Raw genomic sequence first — 15,450 nt, 5'->3', positions numbered from 1 at the left:
TTCGCCTGACCCGGAAACTGCAGCGGGTGCAGAATGCTACTGGTCTGGTCCTCACTAAGACATTGTGGAGGCCACATGTATGACCTCCCCTCCAACAGCTGCATTGGTTGCTGGTTGAACTCCTGATTAATTTTAAGGTTTTGGTTTCAACCTTGAAGGCCATATGCATACTGGGCTCTGTGTATCTCCCATCATGCCCCCAGAAGAAGGCTAAGATCGTCAAACACCAACATGTTGGTGGTCCCTGGCCTGAAAGAAGCGCATCTGGCCACAACCTGAGCCAGGACTTTTCAGCCGTGACCCCAACCTGATGGAATGAGCTGCCAATTGAGACCTGGGCCCTGACGGAACTACCAAATTTCATCAGGGCCTGCAAAGTGGAACACTTCTGCCAGGAATTTGGTTGAGAAAATAAGAAAAAAACTCCGGCCAATTGGCTGAACTGAATTCTCCTTATTTTTATTTGTATTTTGTTGTTCTTTTAAATGTTCACAACTTGAGATTCCCTGGATTTATTGAGATTTTCTGATCCTTCCCTCCCTCCAAAAAGAGCCAGACGGTAGGCAGAGATCCATTTTGTCCTCCCAAGGAAACAAAATGTTGGAGGAAGAGATGACAAATGGTGGCATCATGGTAGGCCTTGAAACCTCCCATTTAGCCTTTCTGTTTTCTTCAGTAATGTGACTCAGAAGCTTGTTCCTCATGCAGCCACCTTCCAGAAAAGAACAGATAGAGAACTATACTCTGCTGCAGATGCTCCTTCTACACCACATTTGAAACATTTACTTAGTTTTGACCTGGATGGGTCAGACTCGCCAGATCTCATGAGAATATGGAAGCTAAGCAGAGCCAGTTCTGGTAAATATTTGGAGGGGAGACCACCAAGGAAGTTGAAGGTTGCTACACAGAGGTAGGCGATGCTAACCCACCTCTGAAAATGTCTTGCCTTAAAAACCCTATGGGCCGCAGCTTGATGGATCTCTCTCTCTCTCCCTCCCCCCCCTCTCTGTAGTGGTTAGGAGTGTGGATGTCTAATTTGGCGAGCCAGGTTTGATTCCCCGCTGCTCCCCCACACGCAGTCAGCTGGGTGACCTTGGGCTCGCCAGAGAACTGATAGTCGTTCTGACCGAGCAGGAATATCAGGGCTCTTTCAGCCTCACCTCCCTCACAGGGTGTCTGTTGTGGGGAGAGGAAAGGGAAGGCGATTGTAAACTGCTTTGAGACTCCTTTGGGTAGAGAAAAGCGGCATATAGGAACCATCTTTCTTTCTTTCTTTCTTTCTCTCTTTCTTTCTCTCTTTCTCTCTGTCTCTCTGTCTCTCTGTCTGTCTGTCTCTGTCTGTCTGTCTCTCTCTCTCTTTCTTTCTCTCTCCTTCCCAACAGAGACACAAAGTATTATCATTCACCCTTCCTCTGAGGTATCCTTACAAGAACAACCCTCTGAATTAAGGTGTTGGTGCCTCCGATTGTCTGTCCGGAGGAAGGGTCCATTCCGGACCCTTCCTCATCACAGACACATCCCGCCCTAGAACCCCTTAGCCTTTTATTTAGTCCGTGGCGCCCGTGGCGCCACGGGCGGTTTAAAGATATGTTGAACAACGCAGGCCCCAGGACAGATCCTTGGGGTACTCCACGTGTCACTCTTTTCCAAGAAGACGCTTTACCATTAACAAGTACCCTCTGGGTACGTTTTGTCAACCAGTTATTGATCCCCCTGACAGAATGAGGATCCATGCCGCATTTTACCAACTTGTGAACAAGAATACCGTGTGGAACCGTATCAAAAGCTTTACTGAAATCCAGAGAAACTAGAGCGGGCTTTCCAGGAGGTGAGTTAGGTTAGGCTGAGACAGAGCGACTCGCCCGAGGTCATCCAGTCAGTTTGGCCAAGTGGATTTTGTACTCGGGTCTCTCAGATGCCATTCCGGACTTCTAACAGCCATGCCGTGTTTTCTTTTTCCATGCTTGATAATGGCAGACCTGTGTGGGGGACTGTTTCCCTGATAGATCTTTCCTATGTGCTGGAACCGGCCTTGTACAATGGGCCTCGCTTGGCGATTTGAGGCAAACAGCTGAGGCAAACCCCAGGCTGACGGGGGTCCGGGTGCCATCCTCAAACGGCGCCGTTTGGACTGCCAGCCGCTGTTGGAAACCGAGCCTCCAGGTAGATCAGTTGGTCCCTGATTTGGCCTCAAAGGCTGCCCTTGACCATCTGCCTTGGCTTGTGGACCCCAGAAAGCGCGCCAGCCCTACGAGGCGGGCTGAAAAGAGCACGAACCGGCGGGTGAGGTGACGCCAGGCCTTTCTGTGCAACCATCTGTTTTGGGCAGGTGCCGCGGCTCTGTGCTGCCCAGCTGAGGTAATCCGCGGCAGCAGCCTGTGGGGAGGAGGCGACCGAAGAAAACAAAGTGATTCTTCCTTTCATGAGAAGCTGAATCACTCGTGTCACGGCAGGGGAACGTGGCCGCCGGCTGCGATTTGCCCGCGGGTGCTGTCACGTCATGACCCGTCCTGGGCTTCCGTCCTTCAGGGGGTCAAGCCAAGTCCCAAAAGCGGGAAAGCTCCCCCCCCCCCCCGTAGCACAGAATTGGGTTCCTGGCAAAAAAGAGTGGTTTTAAATATAGAAACCTGGGTTGCTATAACAACCGTCCTTAAAAAAACAAAAAAAAAAACAAAGCAGCATTCCAGTTTTTAGATCAAGATGGGTAGCCGTGTTGGTCTGTAGCAGTAGAAAAGAGCAAGCGTCCGGGAACACCGTGAAGACTAACAACATTTGGGGCAGGGTCGGTGCTTTCACGGAGCACCGTTGCATCTGAAGAAGCGGACGGCGACTCACCAAAGCTCCTTGACCCCCTGCTGCAAATTTTGTTAGCTTTTGGGGTGCTCCTGGACTCTTGCACTTTTCTCTGTGCATTTCTTTTCCAACGTTGCATTTCTTTCCCAAGAAATCGGCAGCTGCTTTCCGCTCCTTTTGCAAACTGCAGGACCAAAAACCGCTGAGGTTCATTATGCTAGAGATTCTACCCCTCCCCGAGCAGCTAGTGTGTGTGAGACAGGCACACACACACACACACACACACACACACACACACACACACACGGTGCTGCCTGTGGCTCCGTCTGTTGTTTTGCTGCCTGGAGTGACCAACCTGCCTTACAGCGGGGATTCTGCAGTATCTGTACTGTTTTCTCTAGGGTGTGTGTGTGTGTGATTCCCTGCCTCCTTTCTCTCCAGCAACCCAGAACAATCTAGAGTTCACACTCATGGCTGCACAGAAAAAGAAACTCCGTGCCTGCCAGGGGCTGATCAATTATACATCACAGAAACTGCTGTGACCAGCAGCCTGGAAGCCAAAGCGATAGTCCTGCTGCTGAAGAATAAACAGGGGCCTGGAGGGATCGAACGTTGTCGGCAGAGGTGGTAACAGCAACCCAAGAAGACCTGAAAAATTATTTTGCAAATCTGTTGGTTGTCGACTGTCAGGATTCTGGGGGGTTCTTTAAGTTCCAAAATGGGATCGACACATCTTCTGGGCTCTCATTGCTCTATTAAACATGCAACTGTAGCCTTGGTGGAGGGCAAAGGAACGCCTTGACAGTACAATCCTTAGCAGAGTTATACCTTTCTGATTCTGTAGAAGTCAGTGGATTTAAAAGGTCTGTTTAGGTTTGCACACTAAGAAGAAGAAGAGTTGGTTATTATAATTCCTTTTCATTACACAAAAGAGTCCTAGAGCAGTTTATAACCGCCTTCCTTTCCTCTGCCCGCAACAGATACCCAGTGACGGAAGTGAAGCTGCGAGAGCTCTGATAGAACTGCTCTTTGAGAACAGCTCTATGGCGAGAACAAGGTCCCCCAGCTGGCTGCATGTGGAGAAGCGGGGAATCAAACCCAATTATCCGGATTAGAGGCCACTGCTCTTAATTATGACACCACTCTGGCTCTCAAAGAAGCCAAGGGTGGCACCCCAAAATGTCTTCCTCAACTTACTTCCAAAGCGAGTGCCATTGGTCGTACTCAGAGCTGGAAATATCACTCCTTTGATAACTTCTCGAAGTCTTATTTCCCTCTAGGTTTTGGACCATCTAATGCCCCACAACAAATTCATTCTCCCCCTCTTCCACTGCCACCTTGATTTCCCAAGGAGCTATGCCTTTGAGCTGGCTTGGTGTACTAGTTAAGAGCAAGGACCCCTAATCAGGAGAACCTGGTTTGATTCCCCACTCCTCCACATTGGGTTGCCAGCTCAGGGTTGGCCCAAGTGGTGCACGTCTAGGGGTTCCCAAAGAAGGTGCCCCCATCCACTCCAGTATATCCTATGGGACAGACTCTCCTTTGGAAGGCCAGTTATTGATGGTGTTGCCTTTATAGGCCTCAACCATAGGCCTGGCGGAACAGCTTTGTCTAGCAGGCCCTGCAGAAGGGCTGGTGGAAGCCCATGTGACTTCTCTGAGGCTGAGGCTCTTGAGCAGATTTTGTATGCTAGACCAGGGGTAGTCAACCTGTGGTCCACCAGATGTCCATGGACTACAATTCCCATGAGCCCCTGCCAGCAAAGCTGGCAGGGGCTCATGGGAATTGTAGTCCATGGACATCTGGAGGGCCACAGGTTGACTACCCCTGTGCTAGACCATAGGTTTCTTTGGATTAGACTGTGATCTGGGAGGCCCGGGTTCAAATCCCCACTCTGGCAAGGAGTGCTGAGTGTTCTTGAATCTGTCCCACACCATCCGCCTAACCTACCTCGCAGGGTTGTTCTGAGGACAGAATGGGTGTTGGTGGTGTAGAGGGCAGGAGGCTCTTTGCTTCTTGAAAGAAGGCTGGGATAAAAACGGCGGAACGGTTGGATTTCGACAAGAACGTCTTGAGCCAAGAAGGCTAATGAAAGGTACTGAATTAGTCCATCCGACGTGCCATTTGCCTAAAATGAATGTGCCGTATTTCGTTAACCCAAAGTGACACACATCGTTTTGTAGCGAAGGAAATGTGTGGCTGTGTATGAGGCGAAACGCACAATATTGCAATGGATGAAAATGTGCATAGCTAAAATTGACCCAAGGCTGGAAATGGTCACCATAACAACGTACTTCATCCTTGATGCAGCGGAATGTGCTGTGTCTTCCCCCACCTCTCTCTTGCAGCGATTGTGAATTAGGTAAATTTAAGGTTACAAACCTGCATTTGTCTTTTCGAAGAAATTCAATTCTCTGATGAACTGAAACTTTAACCATCTTTGCTAGCAAAGCCAGCCAGCCAGCCAGCAGATGTTCCCATGGGTTTGCCCCAAATCAGGGGTAGTCAAACTGGAGTCCTTCAGATGTCCATGGACTAAAATTCCCATAAGCCCCTGCCAGCAAATGCTGGCAGGGGCTCATGGGAATTGTAGTCCATGGACATCTGGAGGGCTGCAGTTTGACTACCCCTGCCGCATATAGTCCAGAATCTGGGACAAAGAAAGACCGTTCCTGATACTTGTCATCCAAACAGAGAGAACTGGTGGTGTGAATCACCACTCCAGTCACAAATAATTTAGTCTTATTCTCCGCTTTGGACAGAAGTCTCTTGGCTGGCACCATCATGAAGACTTATATTAGAATCATAGAGTTGGAAGGGGCCATACAGGCCATCTAGTTCAGCCCCTGGCTCAATGCAGGAGCAGCCTGAACCATCCATGCAAAATATCTGTCTAGCTGCTGCTTAAAGTAAAGGGGGTGCTCACCACCTCCTTAGGCAACTGATTCCACTGCTAAACTGCTCTGACTGTAATTTCTCCCCCCTGATATCTAGCCAATACTGTTCTGTACATAGTTTAAACCAATTACTGCAGGTCCGATCCTCTCTGCCAACAGGGACTTTTCCCTCCCCCTTCTGAAAGGGGCAACCGTTCAAATACTTAAAGACAGCCATTATGTCCCCTTGCAATCTCCTCTTCTCCAGGCTGAACATTCCCAAGTGTCTCAGCTTTTCCTCATAGGGGTTGGTCCCCAGGCCTTGGATCATTCTTGTTGCTCTGCTCTGAACCCTCTTAAATTTGTCCACATCCTTTACAAATTTAGGTATCCAGAACTGCACACAGTACTCCAGGTGTAGTGTGACCGTTGCAGTATACATTGAGACTGTGACATCTTGTGATTTTGATGTGATGCCACAGTTGACACAACCCAAGACTGCATTCACCTTCTTTACTGCCGCATCACACTGTCTGCTCATATTTAGCTTACAGTTCACAGATGCGACCCAGATATGGAACTCTGCACTTATCCTTATTGAATTGCATCTTGTTTTCGTTTGCCCACTTTCCCAGCACGTTCAGATCTCATTGAACTCTATCTCTGTTTTCTGGGATGTTACTCCTCCCAATTTGATGTCATCTGCAAATTTAATGAGGAGTCCCCCTACCCCTTCATTCAGATCATTGATAAAAATTTGGAAAAGTACCAGACCCAGCACTATGTGGCACTCCGCTGGTCATCTCCCTCCACTCTGATAGAATATCACTGACAACCACTCTTTGGTTGTGGTTTTCTAGTCAGTTCCTATCCACCTAACCACCTGAAATTCCAGTCTACAGCCCTCCAGTTTACCCATCAGAACATCATGGGAGACCTTGTCAAAGGCCTTACTGCAATCCAGGTCAACAACATTGACTGAGTTTCCACGATCTAATAAGCCCATCAAGCCCATCACTCAGTCAGTGAAGGAAACCAGGTTGGTCTGGTAGGACCTGTTAGAGACAAATCCATGCTGACTTTCCAGAATCACCAAATTGTCCTTCAGATGATTGCAGATCTCCCCCTTTCAAATTTGCTCCATTATCTTCCCTGCACTTGAAGTCAGACTCACTGGCCTGTAGTTTCCCAGGTCATCTCTCCTCCCTTTTTTGAAGACTGGGATAGCATTCGCTCTCTTCCAGTCTTCTGGCTCCTATCCATTCTCCCAAGGAGTCCTAAAGATGATGGGCAGGGGTTCCACAAGGGTTCCACAAGCTCTCCAGAAAGTTCTTTGCTCTCTGGTGCACACCACCCAGCCCAGGGGATTTGAACTCATGCAGTGCAGCCAGGTGCCCCACAACAACCTCTCTGTCCATGTCAACCTGCCACCCAGACACTCTATCTTGCTTACTTCTATCCCTAGATGTGTCAGGTTTTGTGATAGAATGCCTTGAGGACAGGGAAAGTCTGGGAGGTGAATGATTATGGAGGGTGTGTGTGTGTGTGTGTTGTGTGAGTGCTCCCCCAAAAGATACTACAGTTTGGAAGCAAAGGTAGAGAAGCCCCCAGTGTGGATGCAGCCCTGCTGGGTCTTTTGCACACAAACAGATGTTCTGAGCCATGGCCCTTTCATCTAAGACTGGTTAGAAGAATCAGGTTAGAGGTAAACATTTCCTAACTGTTGGTGTATATTACCTAAGTCTGCTTAGGATGGCACAGTTGTGTCCGTTTCCCCTGGATATGGTCCTAGGATACATGATGAAGCAACCTTGCTTGGACGCTTGGAGTGTGGAGTGGAAGCCTCCAAAATAATGCTTGTAAACCACCTTGGGCATTGTGATGGGAGGAAGCCAGGATATAAGTACAATAACAAATAAATTGGGGAGGGGTCATGGCTCCATAGGAAAGCCTCTGCTTGACAGACAGAAGGCCTCCGGTTCAGTCCCCTGCATCTCCAGTTTAAAAGGACCAGGCAGTGAGTATTGTGAGAGACCTCTCTATGAGACAATTAATGCTGCTGCTGGTCAGAGTAGACAATACAGACCTTGATGGACCCAAAGTCTGATTGAGTAAAGCACAGCTTGCTGTGTGTTTGCATGAGAACTCAAATCACCATTTTTTCTTGGTTATGGACACCCTTATGATGAAGTTCTTAGATCTTCTCACAGTTGCTCCATAACCTTTGAATAGGTTTGTGGGGAGATGCATTAAGTTACCATTTGGTGTGAATGTCTCTCTTTCCATGGTGTAGGCATTGTTTTCATGTATTCAAAATAATTTCTGTTTTCTTCCTTAGGTTCCCATGTGTATCTTCTGTCTTCTGATCACCTTATGGGGTGCTGCTGAAAACAAACAAAAACGACTGTTATCTTCACAGGTAAGAGATCTCTCTATGGTTGGAATTCGTTGGGACAGGCACCTGATTGGAAGAGGGCATTGGCCAAGGAGATGCACTTTTGCTTGGGTGAATTTTCACTTGCCCAGTATCCCACTTAAACTGGGGCCTCCATTACTAGGGAGACAAAGGTACCTTGGCAGAAATCTGTAGCCTGGGTGTGTCTTTCGCTGGTCAGCTCGGTTCTTGACTCATTTTAATCTGGATTCCGTCCTGGCCCTGGGGTGAAGACGGCTTTCGTCTCCCTGATGCATGTCCTCCAAGGACAGCTGGGTAGAGACGGGTCAGCACTGGTTGTGTTATTAGAACTCATGATAGCATTCAACGTGGTTGATCAGAGATGTGGTTGGCAGAGAAGAAGAAGAAACATCTGAATTGGAAGTCCCCACTAGCCATCTATCGCTGTGGATGGTGGGGTGGCGCTTGGGGTCCCCCTGTAACCGGATTTTAGCTAGCTCTATAGGATTTGAATTGTTGCCGCCATAGGGTTTTTTTTTTAATGGGTGTTTTAATAGGGACAAATGTGTATTTTATTGGGGTTTTTTAGTGTGCCCCGCTGAGAGCTATCTTGCTGAGAGCGGTGAGCTATAAATCAAAACATAAATAAATAAGTAAGTAAGTAAGTAAGTAAGTAAGTAAGTAAGTAAGTAAGTAAGTAAGTAAGTAAGTAAGTAAGTAAGTTAATTAATTAATTAATTAATTAATTAATATAATGAGTTTCTTGTTCACCACCTTGCCAATGCTGGTAGACAAGGGACAGCGGTTCAGTGGTGGTGAGGCCCCAGGCGGAACTGACTCAGTTCTGCAGGGCTTGTAAGACAACTCATCCACATGGTATTTGGCTGGAGCATAACCCCATCTCCTAAAAACCATAAAATAACAATAAGTTCCAATAAATTTACAATAGTTGGTGACCAATTGGTCACAGTGGCAACAATGATGGCTTAATCTTACTCATTTAGTCTCCGCATCCTCAACTATGGGAGGGGGGGTGACACTCTCTACCGCCAGTTTGTGGGGGGGGGCTGATCTTCTTACCGCCCGGCCTCAACTATAAGCCTGGCGGAAGAGCTCCGTCTTACAGGCCCTGCGGAAGAGGTCTTGTAAAGCAGCAGTCATTAGTAATAACTAAGTGAATAATCTGACCTTTCGTGCCCTGACATGAATACTGCTATTTTGAGTCATCGTCATTATTATCGTCATTATTATAAACGGGCAAAGTCAGCACAGCAAGCCAGATGCCTGGCAGAGTAAGGCGGCATAGACAAGTTGCTGCCCTCCAAGCACTCAAATCTAACAGAGTCTTGCCATGGGTGGAAGGACTGCTTTCTCTGGAATGTGAGCTCCTTGATCCCACCCTTCCATTGCCGTTCAACCCCAATTGGCCACAGAAATGTTGCTTTGGAGGAACAGGGGACCTCTAGAAACAGCAATTGGAGAAGCATTTTTACCCGCAAGGAGCTCACAGCTCTCCCCGCCACCATTTTGCCCCCTCACAGCAACCCACTGAGGAAAGTTAGGCTGCCCTAAGTTCCTTCAGCAAGCTTCCACAACCAAGTGAGAATTCAAACCAGGGCCTCCCAGAGGCTGGAAACGGTCTGGCCTCAGGTTTCCCCAAAGAGCTTTGAGGCTGAGTAGAGATGGAAATCTCTCCCAGATTTTAGCCGCTCTATTGACGGCATGCAACACTAGCTCTCCCATGCCAGTTTCATGGCAGAAATGGTCCCTTTTCAAGCAGCTCAGAGCCCCAGTAGGGAAAAGAGACGGGCATTTGTGTGGTGCCTGTCTTTTCCTTCCAAGACTAATGATAGCTTGGAGAGGGGAGAACAAGGTTCTTTTGGGACTACATTGCACATGGGGGGGGGCAGGGAGGGAGAAAGGACCACTCCTCCCACTGTACAATGACCTTATCTAAATTCGCTCCCCGAGAACTTATTAAACCTCAAAAACATGATGGGGGAGCCAACCACAGATGGCCTGCGTGACATGGATCTTGACCTCTAACCTGGAATAATCACTTGGGAGTTCTAAATAAAGGCAACTGAGCGTGGCTTTTAGAATCCAACACGACAAAACATGTTGAGGTCAATGAATACCCCGTTGATTGACTTAAAAAAAAAAGACTGGGGAGGGGGGCACATCCATTCCTAAAATATTCCTTGTTTGTCAAAGCCCTGTAATTTTGGCATGTTCTTAGAACAAGCTTGGGCAGTGTTCCGTCTACCAGCCAGGAAGGGGATATCTGTTTATTCAGAAGGCTGGGTAGATGTGGAGCTGTATAAGCAGGTGGCACATTAAAATGCATCCGTGATTTCCTACCGGGACGAGGCGATGTTTTTCCTGGCCCTTCCCATCTCTTGTAAGTGAGAGAGTAACTGTTGCCATTGGAGCTATTTTGGGGGAAGAGCGCTAGACGGGAGGGGAGAGATTTATGGTGGTTTCTGGAGCGTGCTCAATTTCATCTCCCACCTAGGCAAGCCTTTGGTTGAGGTTGAAAGCAGCCTGTTTAATTTGGACGCCTTCCTCTCCACGCAGGGGGACTGGGGAAGGTTTCATAAGAAGCCATCCAAGATTATTATTTTTAAAAAATTTGCAGGGCTGCCCTAAGTCTGCCAGAACTGAGGATGCGAATTCCCCCATCTAGTTCAGCACGCAAAGGATTTCACACTATAGAGGCACAGGGACACCGAGAGAAACCTTCACTTGCTGAATTGTTATGCATCACACGGTTGTTTAAGGTGTCCGAGCTGTTTCCTGAGAAGGAAAAAAAAATGGGCCACCCCACCGGGAACTGTTCAGACAAGCAGACAGGTGAGGCTTGTGAATGTGATCCCGCCATTTCCCACAAGGATCTCACTTGCATATAATTTGGTATCGAGTGCAGAAACACAGCATCTGGAGACCTCCCATCCTCAGGGGTGCCCCGGCCGTTGCTTGGATGGGAGATCACCAGGGAACCATAAAGAACCTGCTCCAACTTGAAAGAAGAAGAAGAGTTGGTTCTTATATGCCGCTATTCCCTACCCGAAGGAGTCTCAAAGGGGCTTATAGTCACCTTCCCTTTCCTCTCCCCACAACAGACACCATGTGAGGTAGGTGAGGCTGAGAGAGCCCTGATATTACTGAAGAAGAAGAGTTGGTTTTTATATGCCACTTTTCTCTACCCGAAGGAGGCTCAAAGTGGTTTACATTCGCCTTCCCTTTCCTCTCCCCACAACAGACATCCTGTGAGGTGGGTGAGGCTGGGTCATAGGTTTGAAAGTATGCTGACAGTGCCAAGTGAAAGTTTAGGGAGGGCAGATTTGAACAGCCGTTTCTGTTGAACACTGGCCACTATCGTTCATGCTGTGGAGATGTCCAAATCTGACAACTGTAATAAAGTCTATGTGTAGCAAGGAACCTGACCTGGGTAAGTCATCCAATTTGCATAGTTATCAAGTCACCCAGGCCCATTCCATACAGGTTGGCTAATGCACTTTCAGTATACTTTTGAACTAGATTTTCCTGTTTTGCACAGGAAAATCCAGATGGAATATCACATTGAAAGTGGGGATTATTCAATATGTGCAGAATGGACCTCAGTAGTGGCTGCTGTACCTGGCCCTAATCTGGCAAAGACCAACACAGCCCTGGAAATGGCCCTGCCCCATCCCATTGCCCTATACTGACAGAAACCAAGGCTTCAACTGGCAACACTGTTGTGATTGCCAAGCAACGCTACCAAGGACATTTCTTTCTTAGAGGCATTATTCCTGTTGTTTTGGAGGGATTATCCTCCCCCCAGTTGGGTTTTTCTTATGTTTGCAGAATGATCTATCTTATCTGTTCATGGCTCCAGTCTCTGGATTTAAGTATCCACGTATTTGGCCATGTTGAGAATTAGGTATATTGACAATGTATAAATTGTTTAGTCCCCTTCAGCGTTCCAAGGAGAGGAAGGTCTACAGATGTTCTGAAAGAATGGCAATAGAGTGAAGCTTTGGCGCTTCAGCACAACCACTTCCTTGGTTAATCCACAACAAGCAGGATAAAACTGCCTTGCTCTGCGTTTTCATCAGGGAGGATGCCCGAATAAGAACAGTGGGACATTCTCCTTCAGCCATTATGCACGGGACTGGGCAGTGCACAATTTATTCCTCTATGGTTTCTGACTTTTTACTGGTAGATGCATTGGACATGGGATATAACGCACGAGTCATTTCAGGAGAACACTGTTCATGCAGCAGAATGAGACCATGGAGATCCATGGCACTACTCTGGATGCGAGGAACCACATAGCTGAGTTTTTCTGGCCTACACATGGTGGAGTCACCATCGTTGTGCTAAAGATGGTGGGGGAGGGCGAAGGGTGGTGATGTCACTTCCAGGGGGCATGGCAAGGAGGCGTGGCCAGCTGACATCACTTCTGAGACTCCTCGAAGACTGAAAAATTATTCCAGGGGTTGTCCCACGATCAAAAGGTTGCGGAACAGAATAGCTTAAGAGCCAGGGAGGGAATTCTGCTGCAATTGTAGACTACAGATTGTCGGACATAATTGCTTGAGGCCCTTTCATATTTAATTTGCTTGGTAAGAATTCTAAGGCATTTGAAACTCGTGCCGACGATCAATAATGCAGAGCATCCCTTTTAATTGTGAACTGTGCTGATGTTCGGCTAAATAGACAATAGTTACTCGGGGAACTGAGGCTCAGGGGCAGAAGCATGTTCAGTGTGATTAGAACATGAATCGCTTGTCTGTGAGAAAAGGACATCACACTGCCTTACAAGTCACAAATGCAACAGTTCCTGTATATGGCGATATCACATTACGTCAAAAAATATTGCTGGTACCTTACAGGCCATGTATGGGCTATAAAATGTTTTCTTGTTCTTCGCTAAAGCAAATAAACAGTAGGTGGGTGATTTACGCCTCTTTGGAATTCAGAGCACCTCATGCGCACCCTTGTACATTAAAACCTATTGTTTTAGCTAGACAAATGTTTAAGGATCACTGGGAGGCAAGGACAATGAACAGGTAAGCAAAACAGTGCCTTGGAGTTTTTGGCTACCAGTGTCCTCATTTGGCTGAAAAGATCTATTGGGCATCGGGCATAGATTATTCGCAAAGGGAACTTCTTTTCTCTCCTAAGATAGTAGACCTTGAGGGCAGTCAACGAAGCTGAGGGCCAGTAGATTCAGGACGGACAAAGGGAAATACATCACGCAAAGCTTTCAGCTTTCCGCAGGGCCTGTAAGACAGAGCTCTTATGTCTCGTTTATGGTTGAGGCCAGCACCTTAAGGAAGAGCTGGACCCCCCCCCCCGGACTATTCTTGGCGGTGAAATGTAGTGAAATGATTAATGACCCCTTTGCCCACTGGGCTGTGGGCGGGTTGGGCTAGGTTGTGTATGTTCCGCCAGCACTTGGTTTCTTGTTTTCGGGTTTTTTAGGTCTTTTAAACTATTTTATTGTATTAGGGAAATTTTTATTGGGGATTATATGTGTTGTGACCCGCCACGAGCCTTTCAGGAGTTTCGAGCTATAAATCCAACAACAACAACAACAACAACCACAGATTAAATAGTGGCCTCTGTGATGGCCACAAGCACAGATAACTTTTAAAGGGGGCTGGACAGGTGTACAGGTGAGAGGTCTGTCTGTGGCTCTTAGCCATGGTGAGTGAATTTGAAGTTATTGTTGAAGCAGAAGTCAATCCTGCAAACCAACAAAGCATTAAAACAGTAAAATGGAAAAAAAATACACAAAAAAAAAACAAGGATCCCTCAGCCGTACTTGAAACGAACCCTTCTCTAATAATAATGGATGAGGAAATGAAATTAGCAACCATTAAAATGACAGGAGGGAAAACGTCTGCCAAAAGAAATATTATTTTCTCATCATCTGAGCCAGGGACCATGGACAGCACTGTGTTCAACCTCACTGAAATGTGGTCAATGAGGTCTTCAACATGGTCTTCAACTTGGTTAAGCCCACAAGGGCACAACCGACAATCTGGTGGGACCTGATTAAATCCGCCGTGCAAGTATGCAGAAGGGAAGGCCTGAAACTTTACACAAATCAAGGCTTTTCTAAGATGGGCGTTTGTTAGATCATTTAGGTATCCAGGGAAAGATCTGACATATGTAACCCTCTGATACTAACTGGACGATTTAGAGTTTTGGATCCCTGTCATGTTTTGGATCCCTCTCCTACGAACCCAATCTTGAATTTTGCAAAATTCCCAGGTTTTGATCACATCAACGGAGGGTAGTCCGTATACATGCAAAATAGGGGATCGTGGTGATTGAAGTGAACCTCAAGATTCAGGGGCAGTCAGCTTTTGGATACCAATGCCTGGAGGCAACATCAGGGGGAAGGCCTCAACCTCTATGCTGGCTGTCCAGAGGAACTGGTTGGCCACTGTGTGAGACAGCTTGCTTGACTCGATGGACCCCGAGTCTGATCAAGCATGGCTCCTCTTAGGTTCTTACGGGCACCTTTTGGCTAGTATCATTCTTAGGTAGAACATGCCATCTCTAGCAGAATGCAGACTGGCACTTGTGACGTAGGGGTCATACCTCAGAGTTGAGTATCTTTCCCACCTTCTGTTACCACCTCTGCCCTCTGGGTGAGTTGATCGAATTTCCACACCCATTGGGATCAGCCCCTCAGACTCCTGGGCAGTTGTTGTAGTGGTTAGGAGTGCAGACTTCTAACCTGGCGAGCCGGGTATGATTCCCTACTTCTCCCCCACATCCAGCCAACTGGGTGACTTTGGGCTCCCCACAGCACTGAGAAAGCTATTCTGACCGAGCAGGAATATCAGGGCTCTCTCAGCCTCACCTATGTAACAAGGTGCCTGTTGTGGGGAGAGGAAAGGAAAGGTAAGCCACTTTGAGACTCCTTCAGGTAGAGAAAAGCGGCATATAAGAACCAACTCTTCTTGTTCTTCTTCAGTAGTGGGTATGGGTACTGGGTCAACTGCGGTTCCCCCAGGTGACAAGGTTTTAATTAAAAACTCAGCAGGACAGAAAGTTGCTTTGGGCTGTCCTTTTTTTTCCTGTGGGATTCTCTGGCCTTTTTAGAAAGTACGGCCATTAAGCACCTGGCTATCTTCTACTTCCACCCAGCCACTGTCCTTCTCCTTGCTGCTGGTCCACTCCCTGATAGTTGAGACATTGTCAGTCTGCATAAGGGGGGGAAATGGCAGGGCTGTGGGACATACCTTGTCGTTTTTGTAGAGCGCTGGGAGAATTCTGCTTAGCAGCTTTGGCATCTTGCATGCATGTCCTGTTTCTCTTGTCTAGAAGGGAATGAGACATTCACTTTGGGAACGTACCCTTGGCTTTGGTCACTATATCTCT

The 15,450-nt window shown here is 47.5% G+C and overlaps 1 protein-coding gene across 2 annotated transcripts in view; it reads left to right on the top strand.

Moving 5' to 3' along the window:
• HIVEP3 (HIVEP zinc finger 3) overlaps window positions 1-15,450 on the top strand; it is a 257,097-nt gene that overhangs the window by 127,114 nt on the left and 114,533 nt on the right. For both annotated transcript variants that reach the window (XM_077337133.1, XM_077337132.1), the window contains exon 2: window positions 8,008-8,088. The gene's annotated coding sequence lies outside the window, so the exon portion shown is untranslated. The remainder of the gene's footprint in view (window positions 1-8,007; window positions 8,089-15,450) is intronic.

This window comes from Paroedura picta, chromosome 5 (assembly GCF_049243985.1).
Source record: "Paroedura picta isolate Pp20150507F chromosome 5, Ppicta_v3.0, whole genome shotgun sequence".
NCBI lineage: Eukaryota > Metazoa > Chordata > Lepidosauria > Squamata > Gekkonidae > Paroedura > Paroedura picta.
Note: the sequence above shows the minus strand (reverse complement) of the source record. Positions and strands in the feature narration are given on the sequence as shown.